Genomic DNA, 26840 nt, shown 5'->3' on the forward strand with positions numbered 1-26840 from the left:
CTCCGAAGCTCGTACGCCACAATGGGAGATGGACGTGTTTCCCTGGGAGATGGACGTGTTTCCCTGGCGTACGGGTGGAGGCTTTTATTCAATCTCTGCCTACATCTTCACAAGCTTTCATTTATACAACTCTTCTTTCTGTTTCTCCTGAACGGCACTAATAACTCACAGCAATGCTTTGGATTATTACAAACTGCGAGAAGGTGACTGCTAGTGGACGTTACCTTGTTTGTCAGATTATGGAGACAGTGACAAAGCACAAGTGAACGCTGCTGGACTCACTCATTTTACATAACTTTACAAAACACATTTATTATTTCACTTGTACATAAAAACAAATCCCGCGACTTTGTAAACCCGCATGTATTATAGTTTTCCCCCGCAGTCGTTTAACAGGACAGTGGCTCAGTAGTGACCATCACTCGCGCTGTCACCTCACAGCCACAAGGTCCATGGTGCGAGTCCCCACTGGAGCACTTTCTTTCCGGCTTGAATTTGCACATTCTCCCCGTCCTCACCTGCTTTCATCCACTCTCCCAAACACACGCTGTAAGGTGGCTTTGCAGCGAGCAGCGTCTCGCACTGAGGGTTGTGGCCGGAAGAGCATTCACAAGTAAAACATATAACAGAGTAATCGGCGGTTCATTCCGCTGATAAAGCAGAAAATAAGCTGAAGGAAGGTGAGTGAGTCTTTTTATTTCTTATCACAAATTCATCCCCTTTGCTTAAATTTTAATTAACAAATTACAGAAAAATCTTTTTTTCCCTAGTTATTTTACCTGACAGGTTTACCAAACAGTTTGTGAATATTTTTTTCCATTATTTTAATAAAGTGCTTTATTTGCTCGTTGACATCGAGTATAGTCCAGATAATTTCGCTAGAGTGAAGCTACACAAATAGGTTTAGTAAAGTATTCAAAATGACCTGTTCAACTTATAGATTTATATTAAGCTCTTTAAATTCTAGTGTAGGTTACTTTATTTCTTTATTCGCTTTAGTTTAAGTTTTTTACTTTTTCAAAACTTCATAAAAATGTGTCCTTCAAATTATTCAGTTTTTTAAAACTATTGATGACCCAGTTTGAGTCTTTCATGTGTTTATTTAGACTTGGAGTTTTGTGCAGATGTGTGTGAAATATGTGCGCATAACAGCAGAAAATAAAGGAAAATGCAGTCAAAAGTTCAAACAATCAGCATCGTGCACTCAAATTAATTTACATTGTTTTTTGGGGTGATAAACATGTCAATTCATTTGGATTTTGAGTTGCTTTCATTTATTTCTGAATGATGAATGAATCTGTCTTAGTTTAAGGCTAATTAGCCGATTATGTTTAAATGTTGTGAAATAATCTGAAGAATGAGAATTTTTACTCTCTGAAGATTCAAATAAATTAATAAAGTATTTTTATTCCGACCTAAATAAAACGAAAAATCAGCCTGTACACCAAGCTGCTGGCGTCTGTTTAAACATTGTTCGTTATTTGTGAAAAGAAAATGAATATTAGAGAGCAGGAATTGATTATTATATTTATTATTATTGTAATAACTATTATTATTATTAATATATTTATTATCATTACTTTTATTAACTTTAAAACTCGCATTTATTTGTGGAGTCGGCAGACGCCTCTTCATCCTAATTGCTCAACATTTTATATTTGATTTTCGGAATTAAAATAACATATTTAAAAAGGTAATTTCTTTTAAAAGACAGGCCTATTATTCACAAATAACATACAAGCTGTTTGACCTGATGTTTTAGGATTTTATGCTTCTGATGAAGTATTTAAGGATACAGCTAAGTGTGATGAATGAACTTTTAACTGTGTTTTTCTTTATTTTCTGCTGTTTTGCGCGCATTATAGTTCACAAGCATCTGCAAACAATGACCGAAATCGAGATTTAAAACACACAAACAAATAAACAAGCGAAATTAGACAAACTTGCAGGAGTTTATTTACGAGCAAACCCGGAGCGAAATTATTTTCATTATACTTATAGTCAGGTGGTGCTTGAGGTGTTTATTCTGAATCACAAACTGAATCACAAAATAACTCCTTACTTTAAATTAAACAATAAATCATACAAAACTTATTCCAATAGATCAAATATGACACATGAAGGCCTAATAATAATAATAATAATGATAAAAATAAAATATAAGCAAACATAAAATACATTAAATTACATATATGCTTGCTAAGCTACATAAAATGCATAATACAAATCAATTTAGAAAAGAATATAAACCAAATAAAAAAATCTTTCAACACGGTTTAATATGAAGAACAGAAATATATATATAAGAAAAATGAATAACATATTTGTGGTTTAAATAGTCTGTTAAATAAAAATAATAAACTATTTATAAAAATCACAAATAATTTATTTATAAAAACACTAATCTGACATTCATTAATTAAAAAAATTAAAACACATTTACTTTAAAACTGTATAAAAAAAGCACAATACTTACATAATATTAAATTAAAACATCACATTTATGATAGAAATGTAAACAAGAGAATTACCTAATAATAATCAACATAAACTCACTTTAATAATATAAACTAAAATAATTATACTACTAGTAATAATATTATTTGATATTACTATCATAATGATTATTATTGAATTATACCTTTCAGATTTGACTTTGGTAATAAATGTATGTAAATAAACATTAAAATAATAATCTAATAATAATTATTTGAACGTGTAATTTTCACACTTAAAAAGCTATTAAAAAGAATATTAATGATTCCTTAAATTTTTTTATAGAAGTGAAATAATAAATGTGTTTTGTAAAGTTTGATTTGTTGAGATAAAAGCTGTAAAATGAGTGAGTCCGGCAGCGTTCACTGTTCTCTGTGTCTCCATAATCTGACAGAGGAATAACGTATAATGTCAACTAGTCTCTGCTGTTTATAATAATCCAAAGCATTGCTGTGAATTTACTGCAGTTTGAAGGAGAAACAGAAGCAGAAAGAAGAGTTGTATAAATGAAAGCTTGTGAAGATGTAGGCAGAGATTGAATAAAAGCCTCCACCCGTACGCCAGGGAAACACGTCCATCTCCCAGGGAAACACGTCCATCTCCCATTGTGGCGTACGAGCTTCGGAGGATCGTATGGGAGCGCAGAGCGCCTGTCGCCAGCCAGATCATCCGTATTCACACATGGAGATCTGGGGGACACCGGCGCCCCGCCCGAGCCACACCAGGCTCCTCCCACACATCCAATTAAGACTTGAAAATCAATAAGCTTTTATAGTACGTATACGAGAGTTACTTCTTCTGGACGGTGGCATTTTTTAAACTGCCGCTAATTACTGCCTACACAGAAGAAACACAGGTTTAAGAACAACATGGGGTTGTTTTTATGGTTGAAATAGTTGTTAATTGGCGTTTATACTCCTTTAAATAGCTAATTGTTCGCATTTCCCACAATGCATTGCGGCAATTAAAACACGATGTGTTATTCTGCGTTCCAAATCAGGATTTTCTCTACTTTCTTCTTGGAAATAATGTGGAGGATACAGAACAATGCATTAAAATGGGAGGTGGCACTCTGGGGTCAGAGGGGAAACATTTGCCCAACGTTAGATCCTCCGTTGGCCGTTTGACTGACAGGCGGTCCGGCCAATCACAACGGAGATATGCTTTAGCCCACCCCCGAGGACTGCTCGAGTGGATTTCTGCAAAGCCGAGCCACTAATATACTTCGGTAAAATGTCAAAGTGACTGTTTTCAATTTAATTTTACTGCATTGATAATGTCATTTTATTAAAATATAATACTTTATTTAAATATACTTAAGCATTCATTCAGTTGCTCAAACAGCGAGTTGAAGATGACATGACATGTCAATGGAGGTTTACTGGAAATAAAGTGAACACAGAGGAACAGGTAGGCTCTATAAATCCACATTTACTTAACAATTAAGACTGCGTTAAGTGGCACTTAACATGATTACATTGAAAAAAATAAAAATAAATGAAAGCCCTGTTTGGGTCACAATGCCACAACACCTTCACGCGATCTGAGGTAAAATCCTGAGATGTTTCTGTACTTTCAGCTTAACTTTATTTTTACATTTAACCGTCTAACTCGACAAACAGCACCATAACAATCACTTTATAATGATTTACTACTGCAGTACAGTCTTTCAGAAAGGAGGTTTAGTGAAAACAAACAGTCAACAGAGTAGGTTTACCGTGAAATTTTACCATGGTAACTTACTCTATGAGTCTAACCTGATCCGGAGCGTTTTCTTTAGTAAACCCAGTTCTATTCTTCCCTCTTTCACCCTCCTCCTACTTTTTAAAGCGAAATATAATTAAATGATACATTAAAATGAATTAAAATCATTAAATCAGTGATGCACGCGGCAGAAATGCTTTTCTTACTGAGTATTTTATTGTATTTCAAGTAGAAATATTTATAAATCCTTAAATTAAGGTGAAATTTCTTGATTAGAAAATGATATTCGATCATCTTTTTGTGATTGGGCATGGCAATAAAAATATTCTTAATGCATTCAAAAGCAAGAATGTTTGTAATGTCTGCCCTCAAATGTCAAGTTTAATCACACATGACTGTAGGCTGCAGTGGTTTAAGTAAGCTTGGTAATCTTGACTTTTAATACAATTGGATGTCTTCGAGTCCAGTTCTTCTCACTTTTCCTGTCTCAGATCACAGTAGAATTTATTTTCAATGTAAATAAAGTAAATGTTGTAAAATGGGAATTGCCTAATGAGTGTTTAATAAAGATAAAAGTATAATTGTAATAAATATAGTCATTTACGCTCTCTGCTGTTATCGCATCCTGTTAATGTACTGTACTGAGATGCAAATAGTATGTGTCTACCAGTGTAAACATAGACAGCATCTAGTTATTATACTTTACACTTATTGCCAATATCTGCTACTTTTACATGCTATAGAATATATCTTGAGCTATTGTAACCAGAGCTTGCACTTATTTTAATTGACAGTTGCACATATTGTAAAGAGCTGATGCCATTTTTAACCTGTCAGCAGAAAATTTGCAAAATAAGAAATAAAATCACTTAAATGATTAATTGTGATACCATAAAAATGAGTTTAATTAATCATAATACTCATGATGGCATTAGTCGTGGCAGATTCACTGAAAGTTAGCCTAATCAGTGATGACTGAAGTAACTCAACTCAGTCATCAGCAGTTTTAACATGAAGTGACATCGACATCTGACGTACAGATGCCACTGGCACATGCCACTGAGTGTAGTGACACTTCCGGTGGCAAGTCCGGTTTTCACTGTCATGTGTTACTCAGTAGTGGCATGTGTAGTGACTAGGCTTGTGCCGGTATTCGGTAATGCGATAAATCACGGTAATGAATATGCACGATATTGTTATCTTCAAAATACTGTGAAAAATAATAGATCCGAATTTATATTCCTAGAACGCGCCTTAGCTTATTTTTCATCAACCGCTTGAAGAAACACTGCGTATATGCTGCGCAGAACTGATGCGCACTCTTATGTAAACAATCCCCACATGTAGAAGCCCTGTGTGCCGCCGCTGCCACCGCACTATAATCCTCACACGCAGGGGCGGACTTGCCATCTGGCAGACCGGGCACTTTCCCGGTGGGCCGACATACTTTTTGGGCCGGGCTGATCATCGTCTTATGATTTGATCGGCCCATAAAAGGCTTAGCAGCCTATCGTTTTTTTCTGCCTTATTGATTGACGCTGCTGTGATCTGTGACTCTCTGAAAGTAGATGCTTTTTTTCCCGGACAGACAGACCGGCCCAGCCCATGTGACAACCTGCAGCCCATTGGCTCTTTTCGGTATTGACATTGGGCTGGCCCAATCACAAACTCCTATTTTGGACTCCGTGTGAGCGTGCGTCGTCTGTGTGTATTTGTCAAAATAGTCGAGAGTCAGAGAGAAGAAACGCAAGGGAGGCGCAGAGAAATCGCGAGAAATACACCGCCGTTTCATTTAGCGATTCTGAAAAGTTTTCTGTTCATTCTAGTACACGGCTAAAAATGCAAATCACGTGACCACACACTCTCTGCCCAGAGCTGCAGCCACTAGTTCAGCGGGTAAGCATAAACCCCAGGTGAGAGTATAGTGCATGTCAGACAGTTCATCTGCTGGATGATCTCATCTCACTATAGTTGTTAAACGTGATATTGAATTCATCTTGTTGTCTCTATCTAACAATTCTTATGTCTTTTGAATCATTTGTTCTCAGTTAACTGTTTTGGCTGAGTGCAAAGATACGCTAATATATTAATTTATGTAACCACATACACTGATTCTGCACATTGACTGATTGCTTACCTTTATCGTTTAAATTTAATGTACGTTATACTGTTATAATGGCCATTATTGGTTATTAAAACTGATATTCTGCAAAAGAGACAGTGTAAATCAAATATCAAAATGAAACAAATTTGACTTATATTATGTTTTCATTGTTTAGATAGTGAAACAGCAAGCAGGATGAGGTGAAAGGTTAAAATGTAACACTGTTCCCTTTGAAGATTTACCCATGCATTAGCAGGCAGTTTTTGTTATGTTTATTATTGAATATAGGCTGAGTGAATAGTGTATTGAATAAGCTAAATTGGCTGTAGTGTATGAGTGTGTGTGAATGAGTGTGTATGGGTGATTTCCAATATTGGGTTGTGGCTGGAAAGGCATCTGCTGCATAAAACATGCTGGAATAGTTGGCAGTTCATTCCACGATTGCTGATCGAAGACGGTTTCCCTTTGCACATTCACTTTGATATAATTGCTCAAGTTTACTTTTATATTGTGTATTGATTTATTTATATTTATTTGTATTTAAATGTTTGAAGTACTTTTAGTTAATTAAAAAGTTATTAAAGTTACTAAGTTGACGAAACTGAAGTTTTTTGTGTTTTTTTACCCGTTTCTCTAGTAAAATTACAATATCGTTATAATACCGTATACCGTGATAAAAGCTCAATCAATTAATCGCAGCATGAAAATCTGATACCGGCACATGCCTAGTAGTGACCTATGTCACTCAAAGTGTCTCGCTGCATGTCACTGCAGTGACATCGACACCCGGCGAAGCTTAATGACATTAATCAACACGCGCAAAACCATATATAATCATTACGCGACTTTTAATCTGATTTATTGCGTCGCAAGTTAGTTTATATGATGGACTACTCCACGATGATTTAATTTAAAAGCATTTATTTTACGTATCCGTAGTCATACTTCGGTAATATTTGGTCATTTGACAGAGGGGTTACACTTATCTGTTGTGCCGTATATTATTGCATCGTGGCGGTTCCTTTGTTGGCTACAATATGGACTTCTCTATGTTTGTTAATTCATTAATTTATTTTATTATTTAACTTATTTTCATTTTAAGGTATTTTAAATAATATGCTTTATAAAGTCAAAATAAAATGCATGTTGTAAATTCATAACATATATGCATGTAAGATAATAGGTGTCATTTGCTTAATCATTTTTAAATATTAAAGCAAAGAGAAACTTATAAGATTAATGTGCTTATAACGTGCTTATACTGACACCTACTGGCACATGTCACAAGATCACTGACATTACTGGCATGTGTCACTAACATTAGTGGCATGTACATATAGGTCTACATCATTTTTAAATTAATTTGTAGTGACACTTTAGATCTTCATTGGTACAATACACGTCAGTGGATAGCATGTATTATTTTGAGGTATTTTATATCAGTGGTTCTCAAACTGGGGGTCGCGACCCCTATGGGGGTCGCAGAATAATTTCAAGGGGTCGCGAAGGGGATTTAAAAATGGTGTAATTTTCAGTGATTATAATAAATATTTTTTAATATTTCAAGTGAAAGCTAATATTTTCAGATTTTTTAAAAGATATTACTGATAAATTCATAAAGTATTTAGGACACATTCAGGCAGAATACATCTTTGTGCTTGAAACGCAGCACTCAGGAACAGTTTAAAACTTGTCATGTCAACTTGCCGCTGTAAACGAAGCCCGCAAGTGCTTGTGCACAAAACTTCTTGCCTCCCCCTCAAATATAATCCGCTTTAAGAGCGCGCAGATCTTCTTGTGCGCTCTCAAATAAACGCTGCTGAAGTGCGATTTAGTGCGTTTATGTAACGAGTATATCTCCAACATTTATTAGATTTTCTAGGAATATTTATGAATGCCTCCGGTAATAATGCATCATGAAATAATGTAAAACGGCGTCGTGTTTGCTGGCCTCAGGCATCACGCACCTGTCACAGTCAGCCAGTCAGTCAGTCAGCACGTAACCTTAAAGGGTTAAACAAACGACGCACAGCACTACTACGGTTACAGAAAAGTTTGCGCTGTTATAATTCACTTTTCACAATTTCACCTTTTAATACGCTTTGGTGCGATTGTCACCCGCTATTAAGCTGTATTGTAGCCGTGGGGGGATGAATCCTGGCGTGGCGCCCCGCCATGGAAGAATGAATGTAGCGGAAACTATATATATATATATATATATATATATATATATATATATATATATATATAGCCTATAGCCTACTTTAAAGAGCCCATATTATGGGTTTTTGAAAATGCCCTTCCATATAGTGTGTAACACAGCTCTAAGTGAAGTGAAATATCCAGCTAAGGCTTAAATCTGTAAGTGTACAGTGTTTAAAACTATTGATTCATCTATAAAAGAGTCGACTCATAGTGCTTCAAACGAGTCGTCTTGATAACGAGTCATTAGTTGTTTCGTGATGACGCGGCTACGAAACACAAGTAGTTGTACGCGCAAACCCGGGAGATTTGAAACCTGCGCCCCCGCCCACTAACAGAAAAAAAGCAACACACCGAGACACACACACACACACACACACACACACACACACACACACACACACACACACACACACACACACAGAGACACCGATGGAATGAAGTCACGCTGTGAAGATGGATTTTATTGACAGTCTAATCAAAGATGAAACCTCAGCAATATAGCCCAGCCTTGAGCAGTTCGAATGCTTCTGGAAACTACATGCTTATAAAGAAGACTTTATCAGTTTGTTAAAGGAAGGATCAGTAAAGAACATGGATCAGTGCATCATGAATCAGTTTCTTCCCCCATTTCACCAGTGTAAGTACGTGCGATTAAAACTGGTGATATAACTGAGCGCCACGGATATAACATAGCGATTCGCGGATATAACTGAGCACCGCCCCTCTTTATTCTGCCGCTCTAGGTCTCCTCTATGGACGCGCCGGCCCTGTGTGTGTATGTGTGTGCGCGTGCGTGTGTGTGTGTGGGTGGGTGGGTGAAAAGAGCAAGTAGACTGCGACGGGCTAGGAGATCTCCTCGCCAGTTCTCGGACTTTTTGCTCAATAAAATAGTTAGTCGTCAGTATTTTCTAGTCCATTGTCTGTATTTACATTCACCCACTGGCAGCCAAAATCCACTATGAAGCGTGTGTGCACTGTGACTACTTTTATATTGTTGATTGGCAGCTGGGCATTTCACTCTGCCTCGCGCTGAAGCCTTGTCCGTGTCGACTAATCGCAGCAGGCTGTCATCGGTCCAATCAGCGCAGATTAGCTTCGCGCTGAGGAAGGGTTTGGGAACAAATGAATCACTGAACGATTCATATGGGAGTCGCTGGGATAATTAGGTAAAAATAAATGCAGATTATAAGACCATCAAAGTGTTTTTTGATATTGCATGCATATTAGACTGTTGTTGGAGACCCTTACAACCTAAATATTACCCTATTTCATGTATAATATGGGCTCTTCAAATAAGTCAAAATATATGCGATTGTTGACTCATCTCAGCATGCGCGTCTGTTTATAGCTTCTGTAATAAAAGACATTTGACCAGCCTTTTAGCAAAGCCTATATTAAAATACTGATATTCCTGTGCCAGTTTGACACTGTAAATTAAACTGAGAGGGAGTTTAACTACTTCACAACACTCCGTCACCTGAACTCAGCGCGAGGGCGAAGGAGAAAAGTGCAGCGCTGAGGTAAAATCATATTCTCAAGTCATAATCTTTAAAATAATGACGTATTAAAAATGTTGATAAAAGGATTGGGACATAGAAATTACAGCGGTGCGTTAAAAATGCTTATTTTCTGTGGAGCGATTGATTTGAGTTAGTAGGCCTGCTTTATTAAAATGAGCTTAAAATAAAAAGGATTCAGTGTTTTCGTTTTGTAAACTAAACTTGTGATTTAAGTGTAAAAAACTTAGGGCAGGCCTTTTATTCCTTTTATTTAGTTTATTCTGTTTTTCTATACAATCCTGAAAGATTCACAAGCAAAAATAAATAATAATCTAAAATGGGCGGTGATGACGGTAATAACCACATCACCGCGGTTGACATCTCATTATGGCGGTAAGGCGGTGATGCGGTTATCGTCACACCCCTAGCTGTCAATCACTCAGTCAACGCCTCCTGTCTTCAGATGACAGGAGCTACAACTGCGAAAACGTAAAGCGCTGAAGATGAGAATGGAAACAACACTGACAGATTTTGTCTTAGAAACACCTAAAGCTACAAATAATGGCTCATCTGATTACTGATCATGTGGTGAATGTTAATCCACCATCTACACTTATTGAAGAGTGGATAAAAGACTTCCATTAGCTTCAAGTCTGCTATGAAAATAACTAAAGCATTCACTGTAAAGTCTGAGGGACGGAATTTTCAGGTAACTGTTTGTCACATTTACACATTTAAAGCGCAAGAGGTTCTGTTTAATCCTTCATTTAATTGCCGGATGCTGTCAGCCATACAAGTGGCAGCTATATGTAAAAAGCACAGTTAACGTTAACAGATTCATTAATGAATTCATGCGTGCAGGGCTGGTGAGCGGTCCTCCATGTATCTTTTGGTCACTCAATTATGTTATAAAAATGTATTTTCTTGTGATAACAGGATTTCATTGACACATATTTTCCTCACACATGCATATATATTTTTTTGCTTGTTAGTTTTGATTAGTGTTGATTTCAAATGCAATAAATCTGTTTATAAAACTTGTAGTAACAGTGCGATAATTGTTGGGAGCCACTAAATTTTGACTGGTGCGCCTACATTTTTAAAGTTAGGAGCACCAGTACTACCAAGCAAAAATGTTAATTTCGAGCCCTGTAATGTATAGTAAATAGAGTTAAAATATTGTGAACAGCTTAAAAAAAAGTTTTTTTATTGTTTGTATATGCTTTGGTAGTGGGGGGGTCGCGAATTCTTGACAATCTTACATTGGGGGTCGCTGGTTTAAAAGTTTGAGAAACACTGTTTTATATAATTTACTTTTTAAAATGAAAATACATATTGAACATTTAACACTTAAGCCTGCATTTTGTTTACTTCAGATATTAGGCATAAAAAATGGTAAAGATTATGTAATGATGAATGAAGTTATTGTTCACCAATAACGTTAACTGCATTAACTTTTTAGTTAACTGCATTAACTTTTTAAGTTTAGTTAGATATTAACAAAGGCTAAATAATGCTTAACAGATTTGTTGCTCATTGTTAATTCATGTAAACTAGTGCATTAACTAAGGTTCAATAATACAGCCTTATTGTAGTGTTATTTGAGAGACAGAGAAGACTATCTTATAAACAAACTCACAATGCAATTAATCAGATGTTTGACAGCATCGTAATGATTTGTTTAAGTATCATTAAGCTGTGTTGATGTCACTGCAGCTACATGCCACTAATGTCAAAAAAACACCAAAACAAACACGTCTACAACCTAACATGTCCTCATCTCTTTAAGAACTATCAGATATCCTTACTAGATTACTAGACACTTCTTTTTAAAATGGTAACACTGTCTATGATACACTTAATAATGCTTTGAAATTGAAAATTCAAAAATATTTGATAAATATTTGTTAATTTAGAAATAAGAAGGGTAAAAGATCATCTTTAATAATGAAAGAAATAATCTGTGCTATTTAATATTTCAAATATGATTGGACCAATTTATTTTATTTACTTCATATTTTTATGTAGTTCTGCATCACTGACTAGCTTTTGTATGACTGTTATATATGTCATCTTACAATGTTGTGTGAAAAAGAAATCATAAGAGAAAAAAACTCTCTCTTTCTGACCAGCTCAAGTGTGTTTTGGGACTCGATCAAATGCATTTTTCTAATTTTGCTTAGTGCACCTTTAAAGGTGTAAAGGAAGTAGACATGTGCAATATTGATAAGCTCTGGTTACAGTAGCTCAAGATATATTCTATAGCATGTAAAAGTAGCAGATATTGGCAATAAGTGTAAAGTATAATAACTAGATGCTGTCTATGTTTACACTGGTAGACACATACTATTTGCATCTCAGTACAGTACATTAACAGGATGCGATAACAGCAGAGAGCGTAAATGACTATATTTATTACAATTATACTTTTATCTTTATCAAACACTCATTAGGCAATTCCCATTTTGCAACACTTACTTTATTTATATTGAAAATAAATTCTACTGTCATCTAAGACAGGAAAAGTGAGAAGAGCTGGACTTGAACACATCCAATTGTATTAAAAGTCAAGATTACCAAGCTTACTTCTTAAACCACTGCAGCCTTTTTGAGGGCAGACATTGCAAACATTCTCGCTTTTGAATGCATTAAGAATATTTTTATTGCCATGCCCCAATCACAAAAGGATGATCTAATATCATTTTCTAATCAAGAAATTTCACCTTAATTTAAGGATTTATAAATATTTCTACTTGAAATACAATAAAATACTCAGTAAGAAAAGCATTTCTGTCGCGTGCATCACTGATTTAATGATTTTAATTCATTTTAATGTATCATTTAATTATATTCGCTTTAAAAAGTAGGAGGAGGGTGAAAGAGGGAAGAATAGAACTGGGTTTACTAAAGAAAACGCTCCGGATCAGGTTAGACTCATAGAGTAAGTTACCATGGTAAAATTTCACGGTAAACCTACTCTGTTGACTGTTTGTTTTCACTAAACCTCCTTTCTGAAAGACTGTACTGCAGTAGTAAATCATTATAAAGTGATTGTTATGGTGCTGTTTGTCGAGTTAGACGGTTAAATGTAAAAATAAAGTTAAGCTGAAAGTACAGAAACATCTCAGGATTTTACCTCAGATCGCGTGAAGGTGTTGTGGCATTGTGACCCAAACAGGGCTTTCATTTATTTTTATTTTTTTCAATGTAATCATGTTAAGTGCCACTTAACGCAGTCTTAATTGTTAAGTAAATGTGGATTTATAGAGCCTACCTGTTCCTCTGTGTTCACTTTATTTCCAGTAAACCTCCATTGACATGTCATGTCATCTTCAACTCGCTGTTTGAGCAACTGAATGAATGCTTAAGTATATTTAAATAAAGTATTATATTTTAATAAAATGACATTATCAATGCAGTAAAATTGAATTGAAAACAGTCACTTTGACATTTTACCGAAGTATATTAGTGGCTCGGCTTTGCAGAAATCCACTCGAGCAGTCCTCGGGGGTGGGCAAAAGCATATCTCCGTTGTGATTGGCCGGACCGCCTGTCAATCAAACGGCCAACGGAGGATCTAACGTTGGGCAAATGTTTCCCCTCTGACCCCAGAGTGCCACCTCCCATTTTAATGCATTGTTCTGTATCCTCCACATTATTTCCAAGAAGAAAGTAGAGAAAATCCTGATTTGGAACGCAGAATAACACATCGTGTTTTAATTGCCGCAATGCATTGTGGGAAATGCGAACAATTAGCTATTTAAAGGAGTATAAACGCCAATTAACAACTATTTCAACCATAAAAACAACCCCATGTTGTTCTTAAACCTGTGTTTCTTCTGTGTAGGCAGTAATTAGCGGCAGTTTAAAAAATGCCACCGTCCAGAAGAAGTAACTCTCGTATACGTACTATAAAAGCTTATTGATTTTCAAGTCTTAATTGGATGTGTGGGAGGAGCCTGGTGTGGCTCGGGCGGGGCGCCGGTGTCCCCCAGATCTCCATGTGTGAATACGGATGATCTGGCTGGCGACAGGCGCTCTGCGCTCCCATACGATCCTCCGAAGCTCGTACGCCACAATGGGAGATGGACGTGTTTCCCTGGGAGATGGACGTGTTTCCCTGGCGTACGGGTGGAGGCTTTTATTCAATCTCTGCCTACATCTTCACAAGCTTTCATTTATACAACTCTTCTTTCTGTTTCTCCTGAACGGCACTAATAACTCACAGCAATGCTTTGGATTATTACAAACTGCGAGAAGGTGACTGCTAGTGGACGTTACCTTGTTTGTCAGATTATGGAGACAGTGACAAAGCACAAGTGAACGCTGCTGGACTCACTCATTTTACATAACTTTACAAAACACATTTATTATTTCACTTGTACATAAAAACAAATCCCGCGACTTTGTAAACCCGCATGTATTATAGTTTTCCCCCGCAGTCGTTTAACAGGACAGTGGCTCAGTAGTGACCATCACTCGCGCTGTCACCTCACAGCCACAAGGTCCATGGTGCGAGTCCCCACTGGAGCACTTTCTTTCCGGCTTGAATTTGCACATTCTCCCCGTCCTCACCTGCTTTCATCCACTCTCCCAAACACACGCTGTAAGGTGGCTTTGCAGCGAGCAGCGTCTCGCACTGAGGGTTGTGGCCGGAAGAGCATTCACAAGTAAAACATATAACAGAGTAATCGGCGGTTCATTCCGCTGATAAAGCAGAAAATAAGCTGAAGGAAGGTGAGTGAGTCTTTTTATTTCTTATCACAAATTCATCCCCTTTGCTTAAATTTTAATTAACAAATTACAGAAAAATCTTTTTTTCCCTAGTTATTTTACCTGACAGGTTTACCAAACAGTTTGTGAATATTTTTTCCATTATTTTAATAAAGTGCTTTATTTGCTCGTTGACATCGAGTATAGTCCAGATAATTTCGCTAGAGTGAAGCTACACAAATAGGTTTAGTAAAGTATTCAAAATGACCTGTTCAACTTATAGATTTATATTAAGCTCTTTAAATTCTAGTGTAGGTTACTTTATTTCTTTATTCGCTTTAGTTTAAGTTTTTTACTTTTTCAAAACTTCATAAAAATGTGTCCTTCAAATTATTCAGTTTTTTAAAACTATTGATGACCCAGTTTGAGTCTTTCATGTGTTTATTTAGACTTGGAGTTTTGTGCAGATGTGTGTGAAATATGTGCGCATAACAGCAGAAAATAAAGGAAAATGCAGTCAAAAGTTCAAACAATCAGCATCGTGCACTCAAATTAATTTACATTGTTTTTTGGGGTGATAAACATGTCAATTCATTTGGATTTTGAGTTGCTTTCATTTATTTCTGAATGATGAATGAATCTGTCTTAGTTTAAGGCTAATTAGCCGATTATGTTTAAATGTTGTGAAATAATCTGAAGAATGAGAATTTTTACTCTCTGAAGATTCAAATAAATTAATAAAGTATTTTTATTCCGACCTAAATAAAACGAAAAATCAGCCTGTACACCAAGCTGCTGGCGTCTGTTTAAACATTGTTCGTTATTTGTGAAAAGAAAATGAATATTAGAGAGCAGGAATTGATTATTATATTTATTATTATTGTAATAACTATTATTATTATTAATATATTTATTATCATTACTTTTATTAACTTTAAAACTCGCATTTATTTGTGGAGTCGGCAGACGCCTCTTCATCCTAATTGCTCAACATTTTATATTTGATTTTCGGAATTAAAATAACATATTTAAAAAGGTAATTTCTTTTAAAAGACAGGCCTATTATTCACAAATAACATACAAGCTGTTTGACCTGATGTTTTAGGATTTTATGCTTCTGATGAAGTATTTAAGGATACAGCTAAGTGTGATGAATGAACTTTTAACTGTGTTTTTCTTTATTTTCTGCTGTTTTGCGCGCATTATAGTTCACAAGCATCTGCAAACAATGACCGAAATCGAGATTTAAAACACACAAACAAATAAACAAGCGAAATTAGACAAACTTGCAGGAGTTTATTTACGAGCAAACCCGGAGCGAAATTATTTTCATTATACTTATAGTCAGGTGGTGCTTGAGGTGTTTATTCTGAATCACAAACTGAATCACAAAATAACTCCTTACTTTAAATTAAACAATAAATCATACAAAACTTATTCCAATAGATCAAATATGACACATGAAGGCCTAATAATAATAATAATAATGATAAAAATAAAATATAAGCAAACATAAAATACATTAAATTACATATATGCTTGCTAAGCTACATAAAATGCATAATACAAATCAATTTAGAAAAGAATATAAACCAAATAAAAAAATCTTTCAACACGGTTTAATATGAAGAACAGAAATATATATATAAGAAAAATGAATAACATATTTGTGGTTTAAATAGTCTGTTAAATAAAAATAATAAACTATTTATAAAAATCACAAATAATTTATTTATAAAAACACTAATCTGACATTCATTAATTAAAAAAATTAAAACACATTTACTTTAAAACTGTATAAAAAAAGCACAATACTTACATAATATTAAATTAAAACATCACATTTATGATAGAAATGTAAACAAGAGAATTACCTAATAATAATCAACATAAACTCACTTTAATAATATAAACTAAAATAATTATACTACTAGTAATAATATTATTTGATATTACTATCATAATGATTATTATTGAATTATACCTTTCAGATTTGACTTTGGTAATAAATGTATGTAAATAAACATTAAAATAATAATCTAATAATAATTATTTGAACGTGTAATTTTCACACTTAAAAAGCTATTAAAAAGAATATTAATGATTCCTTAAATTTTTTTATAGAAGTGAAATAATAAATGTGTTTTGTAAAGTTTGATTTGTTGAGATAAAAGCTGTAAAATGAGTGAGTCCGGCAGCGTTCACTGTTCTCTGTGTCTCCATAATCTGACAGAGGAATAACGTATAATGTCAACTAGTCTCTGCTGTTTATAATAATCCAAAGCATTGCTGTGAATTTACTGCAGTTTGAAGGAGAAACAGAAGCAGAAAGAAGAGTTGTATAAATGAAAGCTTGTGAAGATGTAGGCAGAGATTGAATAAAAGCCTCCACCCGTACGCCAGGGAAACACGTCCATCTCCCAGGGAAACACGTCCATCTCCCATTGTGGCGTACGAGCTTCGGAGGATCGTATGGGAGCGCAGAGCGCCTGTCGCCAGCCAGATCATCCGTATTCACACATGGAGATCTGGGGGACACCGGCGCCCCGCCCGAGCCACACCAGGCTCCTCCCACACATCCAATTAAGACTTGAAAATCAATAAGCTTTTATAGTACGTATACGAGAGTTACTTCTTCTGGACGGTGGCATTTTTTAAACTGCCGCTAATTACTGCCTACACAGAAGAAACACAGGTTTAAGAACAACATGGGGTTGTTTTTATGGTTGAAATAGTTGTTAATTGGCGTTTATACTCCTTTAAATAGCTAATTGTTCGCATTTCCCACAATGCATTGCGGCAATTAAAACACGATGTGTTATTCTGCGTTCCAAATCAGGATTTTCTCTACTTTCTTCTTGGAAATAATGTGGAGGATACAGAACAATGCATTAAAATGGGAGGTGGCACTCTGGGGTCAGAGGGGAAACATTTGCCCAACGTTAGATCCTCCGTTGGCCGTTTGACTGACAGGCGGTCCGGCCAATCACAACGGAGATATGCTTTAGCCCACCCCCGAGGACTGCTCGAGTGGATTTCTGCAAAGCCGAGCCACTAATATACTTCGGTAAAATGTCAAAGTGACTGTTTTCAATTTAATTTTACTGCATTGATAATGTCATTTTATTAAAATATAATACTTTATTTAAATATACTTAAGCATTCATTCAGTTGCTCAAACAGCGAGTTGAAGATGACATGACATGTCAATGGAGGTTTACTGGAAATAAAGTGAACACAGAGGAACAGGTAGGCTCTATAAATCCACATTTACTTAACAATTAAGACTGCGTTAAGTGGCACTTAACATGATTACATTGAAAAAAATAAAAATAAATGAAAGCCCTGTTTGGGTCACAATGCCACAACACCTTCACGCGATCTGAGGTAAAATCCTGAGATGTTTCTGTACTTTCAGCTTAACTTTATTTTTACATTTAACCGTCTAACTCGACAAACAGCACCATAACAATCACTTTATAATGATTTACTACTGCAGTACAGTCTTTCAGAAAGGAGGTTTAGTGAAAACAAACAGTCAACAGAGTAGGTTTACCGTGAAATTTTACCATGGTAACTTACTCTATGAGTCTAACCTGATCCGGAGCGTTTTCTTTAGTAAACCCAGTTCTATTCTTCCCTCTTTCACCCTCCTCCTACTTTTTAAAGCGAAATATAATTAAATGATACATTAAAATGAATTAAAATCATTAAATCAGTGATGCACGCGACAGAAATGCTTTTCTTACTGAGTATTTTATTGTATTTCAAGTAGAAATATTTATAAATCCTTAAATTAAGGTGAAATTTCTTGATTAGAAAATGATATTAGATCATCCTTTTGTGATTGGGGCATGGCAATAAAAATATTCTTAATGCATTCAAAAGCGAGAATGTTTGCAATGTCTGCCCTCAAAAAGGCTGCAGTGGTTTAAGAAGTAAGCTTGGTAATCTTGACTTTTAATACAATTGGATGTGTTCAAGTCCAGCTCTTCTCACTTTTCCTGTCTTAGATGACAGTAGAATTTATTTTCAATATAAATAAAGTAAGTGTTGCAAAATGGGAATTGCCTAATGAGTGTTTGATAAAGATAAAAGTATAATTGTAATAAATATAGTCATTTACGCTCTCTGCTGTTATCGCATCCTGTTAATGTACTGTACTGAGATGCAAATAGTATGTGTCTACCAGTGTAAACATAGACAGCATCTAGTTATTATACTTTACACTTATTGCCAATATCTGCTACTTTTACATGCTATAGAATATATCTTGAGCTACTGTAACCAGAGCTTATCAATATTGCACATGTCTACTTCCTTTACACCTTTAAAGGTGCACTAAGCAAAATTAGAAAAATGCATTTGATCGAGTCCCAAAACACACTTGAGCTGGTCAGAAAGAGAGAGTTTTTTTCTCTTATGATTTCTTTTTCACACAACATTGTAAGATGACATATATAACAGTCATACAAAAGCTAGTCAGTGATGCAGAACTACATAAAAATATGAAGTAAATAAAATAAATTGGTCCAATCATATTTGAAATATTAAATAGCACAGATTATTTCTTTCATTATTAAAGATGATCTTTTACCCTTCTTATTTCTAAATTAACAAATATTTATCAAATATTTTTGAATTTTCAATTTCAAAGCATTATTAAGTGTATCATAGACAGTGTTACCATTTTAAAAAGTGTCTAGTAATCTAGTAAGGATATCTGATAGTTCTTAAAGAGATGAGAACTTGTTAGGTTGTGGACGTGTTTGTTATGGTGCTTTCAAAATGTGGTTAGTGTACCTTTAAAACATTTGCTGAGGTTTTACACCATCTTATAAAATATATAGTATTTTACTACACATTTATGCTGCATCAATAATCATTTATTTTTATCAATATTATTTTGCAACAGGCATTTGAGTTTGCAACCGGCAATTCCTTATGGCTCTGTGTGGAAATTATTACAACAAGTATTTCAACCGCAAGGGTGAGTTAGAGACTTGATTTCTCTTATCTAAATCATCTTGCCGTGGTTATTTTTTCCTTTAATATTGAGTGCAAGAGTGATTTGTGTGTTCATTACCAAACTGAAATGAATATGTTATGCTACAACAAAAGTGTTTTTCCATGTTGATGGTTGTACAGGTGGCCTGCAGCGAATCGCTGTTCTTCATCCATGGGGACTGTATGAAGTGCTGGTGGAGAAATATCACTTTCTCCTCAGAGAGGCGTCACTTTTCTCTGATTTCCAGTTGCAGATGTTGAACACAGCAGGTCAGTGTCTTAAACCTCCCTGGCTGAATCTGTGATCCTTTCTGGCTTTGTAATACTTGAAAAATGCACTAGGTCTCAATAAGGTTTTCCTTTATTGGCTGTTTAGTATTTTTCAAATATAGGGGTGTGACGATAACCGCATCACCGCTTTACCGCCATAATGAGATGTCAACCGCGGTGATGTGGTTATTACCGTCATCACCGCCCATTTTAGTTTATTATTTATTTTTGATTGTGAATCTTTAAGGATTGTATAGAAAAACAGAATAAACTAAATAAAAGGAATAAAAGGCCTGACCTAAGTATTTTCCACTTAAATTACAAATTTAGATTTCAAAACCAAAACACTGAATCCTTTTTAATAACCAGCAAATCAATCAATCAATCAAATAACCAAATCAATCGCTCCACAGAAAATAAGCATTTTTAACGCACCGCTGTAATTTCTATATCCCAGTCCCTTTATCAACATTTTTAATAAAAGTCATTATTTTAAAGATTATGACTTGAGAATATGATTTTACCTCAGCGCAGCACTTTTCTCCTTCTCCCTCGCGCTGAGTTCAGGTGACGGAGTGTTGTGAAGTAGTTAAACTATCAAACTGGCACAGGAATATCAGTATATTAAGGCTTTGCTAAAAGGCTGGTCAAATGTGGGTCTTTTTTTACAGAAGCTATAAACACGCGCATGCTGCAACCGGTGATGAGTCAACAATCGCATATATTTTGACTTATTTAAAGTAGGCTATAGGCTATAGCATATAATAATTTTATGTAAAGACATTTATAAAAATATTAAGCTAATATATCACAGGGGTTTGTGTAGCAGCAATTACAGTGGAGCATAATTAAATCCTTTTTTCCTGTGGAGCGAAACAAACACTGCACAGTTGTGTATCGGATGGGGACGCACAAAAATATCCAACTCATATATTTTCGTCGGAAGAAAAATATTCTTTGAACAAATTTTGTTTTGTACAATTTGTATCTCAGTTTTTGTCAGTTAGTTATTTACAAAATAAACACGAATAACTAATAAACTTTGAGGTGAAGCGATGTGCCTCAGGGTCTGCTATATGGCCAAAACACAAACTGGTCTGTTAAATACAATTGTAATATAAATAAAATAAAAGTGAAATATTCAGTTTCGAATATTGAATCTTTGTTAACTGTATGATCAAAATTAAAAGAGCAGCCTATATTATCACTCTTTATGACAAACATCCATTGATCGGTCAGTTTCGCTTTAGTTTAATCAAAGCGTTCTTTTTGATATTTTAGGCAAAGTGGTCTGCATAACCAATGATTGAACTTATCCACCTGCGACCCACCCATAATTAAACATCATGTAGGCAAGCTAGCTTTTTGATTACCTGAACCCTGTATTAACGGCTGCACCAGCATAACCGAGATCTGCGTATTAATAGCAGCACCAGCAGATATAAGAGAGTTTGTTTCATAACAGCGTTTTATGCTTCTTAAGACAGATAAAAACAGTCTGCAGACATTCTCCTTTTGTGGATGTCATTAGAGGGAGAAAGCCCCGCACATTGGTGACGATTTTGCCCTCATTAGCATAAACAGCCCTGAGTGAGAAGCAGCCATACGCCATTAGAATGTTAAATCTGCCACTGTGCTGACACTTATGTGTTTATAGCTCCACCCCCTTTTGAAAAGATTGTTGGGAGCACAATCTCATTTGAATTTAAAGCAACAGTCACTAAAAACAGCACAATTTGTATTAAAGCCTAAAAGGTGCAGTTTCAAAGAGTTATAAAGTAATTATTTGTTTTTTTTAGCTGAAACTTCACATACACACTGTAGACACATCAGAGACTTATTTTACATCTGTAAAAAGGGGCATAATAGATTGCATTCAAAGAAGGAAATGTGGGTATTATTTTATTCATTCATTTTCTTTTTAGCTTAGTCCATTTATTAATCTCAGGTCGCCACAACGGATTGAACCGCTGACTTATCGAGCATATGTTTTACGCAGCGGATGCCCTTCCAGCTGCAACCCATCACTGGGAAACATCCATACACTCTCACTCACACTCATACACTAAGGACAATTTAGCTTACCAATTCACCCATACCACATGTTTTTAAACTTGTGGGGGAAACCGGAGCACCAGTTTTTTGAGAAATCGCTGCAAATGCCTGAATCAGGCAAATCGGTGCACATTCATGTGAGTGACAATCACACCGTGTGAACTATCAAGGACGCGAAAGGACATATTTGGCATGCTAAATATCTGGAGCTGTCTGCTATTCAAAATCCTGCCTTGTGAAATGTGATTTGATTGAAAATAACATTTGTGATTACCTACAGTCAATGAGAGAGCAGCATTCACTAGTGTAGGTACCTGCAGGCAAGCGGGAGGTTGGTGTAGAAGTCTAAAGCACTCATTTTCAGTTTATGTGGACCGACGAAATGGAGGAAAAACGAATTGAAATTTGTCAGGAGCACCCATGTCTGTTTGATGTGTCACTTGAGCACTATCACAACAGAGAGAACAACATCATCTCTTCAAAAGCTAGGTGAGCAAAATAAGTACATTTTCTAAAGCTAAAGCTTTCTTTTTCAATTATGAGGTTAATAACGAAAGACATATTATGTGACCTCGTGTTGTTTCGCGTTGAACCGATTCGCCCCCCTCCGCGAGACAATAATGTTGCGATGTGACAATAATCGGTGACTCCATTATTCACCACGTCTGCGCTGTTTCCACTAAAGGTAACAACGTACGCACTCACTGCTATCCCGGTGCTCGTGTTAAGGATGTTTCTGCTAGGGTACCCGCTATCCTGAGTGCTGGCGAGAGCATCGGACCTGTCATCATACACTTACGGACGAACAACACCGGGCTGCAGCAGACGGAAATCCTGAAGACGGACTTCAGGAGCCTGATCGAGACGGTTCGACACACCTCACCCACCACGCAGATCATCGTTTTTGACCGCTTTCTACCCACCATCGAGGAAATAAAAGGTTCAGTAGACTTTTTGCTTTTGGTTATTAACATGGTGTAAAGAACAGAAGTTGCTCTTTGCCAATAACTGGAATCTTTTCTTGGAGCTTCCTAGGCCTTTTCTGAGCTGCCGGGCTGCACCCCAGTTGAGCTGGAGCTGAACTCCTGTCGGACAACATCTCCAGGATGCTTCGTTTTGTCTTCACATTCACATTTTAAAATTCACATTTTAGCCATATAGATGCTTGCTCGTCCCACTTTAATCACAGTAATACATATCTGGCTAACCCCATAAAGACTGTGTCTATTCCTCGGATTATTAGATCAAGAAATAAACATACTGTGTGCTCTAGAAAAAATCTATTAAGAATCTAATCAGAAAAACTGCAAAAAAGTGAAAATACATTTTTTTTTAAAGCTTGGTCTGCTAAACATCAGGTCACTAGCACCTAAAGCACTTATCATAAACAATATAATAACAGACGACAATCTTAATGCATTCTGTCTCACTGAAATCTGACTGAAACAAAATGACTATGTTTGTTTAAATGAAGCAACTTCTCCAGGAATCTTAAATAAACATGAGGCTCGTCAGACTGGTCGTGGTGGTGGAGTTGCATCAATCTTTAGTAATATTCTTAATGTTAATCAGAGAAACGCACTTATGTTTAACTCTATTGGAGTATTGGCACTTAATTTTATGCTTCTGGCTATTATGAAAACAACCTATGTTATCTCTCACTTTAATCACCATATATAGACCCCCAGGACCCTATGTCAATTTTCTGAAAGAGTTTTCTGATTTTATTTCTGACTTTCTAGTTAAAACTTATAAAATACTAATTGTAGGAGACTTTAACATCCACACAGATGATGCTAACGACACATTGGGGCTCGCGTTTATGGATTTACTACAATTACTTGGGATAAAGCAAAACGTTGCTGGTCCAATGTAGGACCAATGTCTCATGGAATTGAGGTCATTGATGTAGATATTATACGTAGACATATAATATAGACATATAAGTGATGATATAACACAGTGGCTGTTAAACTGGGGGCTGCCAGATAGTGCTAGGGGCGCCGCAAAGAAGAAGAAACACTGTCTGCGCCGAGCACGCAGTATTCTTAAGGACACCTCTCACCCTGCTCACAGACTGTTTTCTCTCCTGCCTTCCGGCAGGCGCTTCAGGCTCCCCCGGACCAAAACCAGCAGACTGAGGAACAGCTTTTTCCCCAGAGCTGTCTCCCTTTTGAACTCTGCCCCTCACTGACTCTTTTGCCCCCCCAATACACCCCCCACACTCCTCTAATTTATACTCCTCACAATCACTGCACTATTTAACATTTGCACATTTAAAGTTTGCACATATTCATTGCACTGATTCACTTATCTGAACTGGACATACCCACTGCACAAGGACATTTATAATTATGTTTATCTATCTGCACACTTCTGCTATTAATAGCATCCTGTACATATATTCATTTATTGTAAATCTGTTCATAGCTAATACAACCTGTATATAATGTTTATAGTACATCCATCTGTAAATATCACCATAGTTTTTCTATAACTGCACTTTATAACTTATACCTGTATCCTGCACTTGCTGCTATTGCACTGCTGGTTAGACCTAAACTGCATTTCGTTGCCTTGTACATGTGTAATGACAATAAAGTTGAATCTAATCTAATCTAATCTAAGAAATTCTAGATAAGGGGTGTGTATCTAAAGGTTATTGTATTTGTTTATTATAATTTGAGCTCAAAATTACCACAAATATCAAGCTTTATGTTTGTGTCATTTAAATGCAGTTGATAAAAAAAAACTGTATACACCCTGAGTAAAACCACTGTAGCCTATAAAAATATAATGTATCTGTTTGTGTTGTATTATAGGGCTAATGAATTATTAAATCTTAAAATGTAATAGTGCGCTATATTTAATGGTGCTCAACATATCTGCTCAAAGTTTAATACTCTAATACTCCACTTTTTTCCCCACATTTTTAAATTTGAACTAATTTAAATGTAATGTTCAGTATTATTTTTAATAGAACAAGTTGGTAATGAACATTTTAAAGTCAGCAAAACTGCTAAATTTATGCAAAGTAAAACTTGTTGCTTATTGCATTTTAAGTGGTTTAAATGTGGCCCCCTTTGCCTCTAAACTTGATTACACCGTTCTATAATGCATTTAGAAAAATAGTTTATCAGTGTAAGTCAGGATTGTCAACCTGAGTAAATTATGATCTGCACAAAAAAAGTAATATTAATAAACAAAACTTCAACACACTGAACCACTACAACCTCCATTGTAGTATTGCTAGTTACAACAGTACAGTTAACCATTAACAGTTTGATGAATGACAATTAGAGGTGTTAACAAACACTGGTCTCACGGTTCAGTTCGGTTATGATTATCATGCCATCTATTCGATTCAATTCGATATCTCAGTGCATCACGGTGCACTGACGATGCTTTCCATACTCAATTTTATATTTTACTGCACAGGCGCTGTTCACCGATGAGTGACACTGATTAACTGCAGATGTGTTGCCAGATTTCCCATTTCGGCGGGTTTTGGATAGTGTTTGGGCTGGAATCAGTCAGCTACATCTGGCAATACTGCAGCGGCGATCACAGCTGATCCATGATGGATGCAGTGGAGAAAACTCGCGCACTCGTGTCTGTATCCAGAAGTATCACTGTAACAGCTGAGAGAAAAGGAAAAGTCACACAGCTGGTCAAATGGGCCCCAGTGAGAGAGAGAAATGGAGTTTACTTGCATTTATTACCCGCCTCAGGCTGAAGAGACCTAAACGGGTAAGTGAAATGTATAACTGCAGAGAAGTAAAGAAACAAATCAATAGGAGCTCTGAAGGTCTTTAATGAACTCTGAATTCTTCCTTCAAAAGAATTACAAAACCATTTTTTACTGAATAAAGCATAACAGGTTTTGGTTATAACCATATTGTAAACAATAAACTTGCCATAAATTCTATGTAACTGGAATGTCCATCTATACAATAAAGTTCTTGTATTTTTGTGATCCGATGGCATATGTACAGTTCATCTTATCAGGCATTTTAAATACTGTATAATTATAAACAATCACATTACTGTAACAAATGGTTCCTTCTTTAACTCAACCATTTAGTTCACATATGTAAAGATTATGACAAAACATGAACATTCATATAACAGCAAAAACATGAAATAAACTGCTAATATTTCTTTAAACTAGTCTGCCTTTTTGTTTCACGTTGTTTCACATGGCCGCCACCATTTTGGCTCTACCTCACATATTATTGCCGCCATTTTGGCTCAACACTGCTACTTTTAACATCCATTCGTCTTACGACGATTTCTTCCTATAATTACAATTACTCACATTTTAAACTCTTCAAACACCCTAATAAACTCGTTTTGTGTACATGCTTGCTTACACTGCAATGTTTCTTTGCACATTAGTTAACAGATTACACAATTAATTGCTAGTTCACTAAAATCACACAAAACAACCAATTAATCGTACAAGACTGCTTAAATCTGCATTCACATGTGTAACGAAACCATCCTGACTCATTTAACATAATTTTAAGTGTTTAAACAAACCATATTTCTCTTACCTGCAGAGAAGTAAAGAAACAAATCAATACGAGCTCTGACGGTCTTTAATGAACTCTGACCCGAGCTTCTTCTTCTTCTTCTTCTTGGTGTTTATTGGCGGTTCGCATTCTAAACAGAGCATTACCGCCACCTACTGTGGGTTATGGATCAGAGGCTCTTTTTTATTATTATAATTTATTTATTTATTTATTTTATAACTCTAGACTCTTCAAAACCTGACCCGAGCTGCT

The sequence above is a fragment of the Danio aesculapii genome, chromosome 23, assembly GCF_903798145.1.
Source record: "Danio aesculapii chromosome 23, fDanAes4.1, whole genome shotgun sequence".
Classification (NCBI taxonomy): Eukaryota; Metazoa; Chordata; class Actinopteri; order Cypriniformes; family Danionidae; genus Danio; species Danio aesculapii.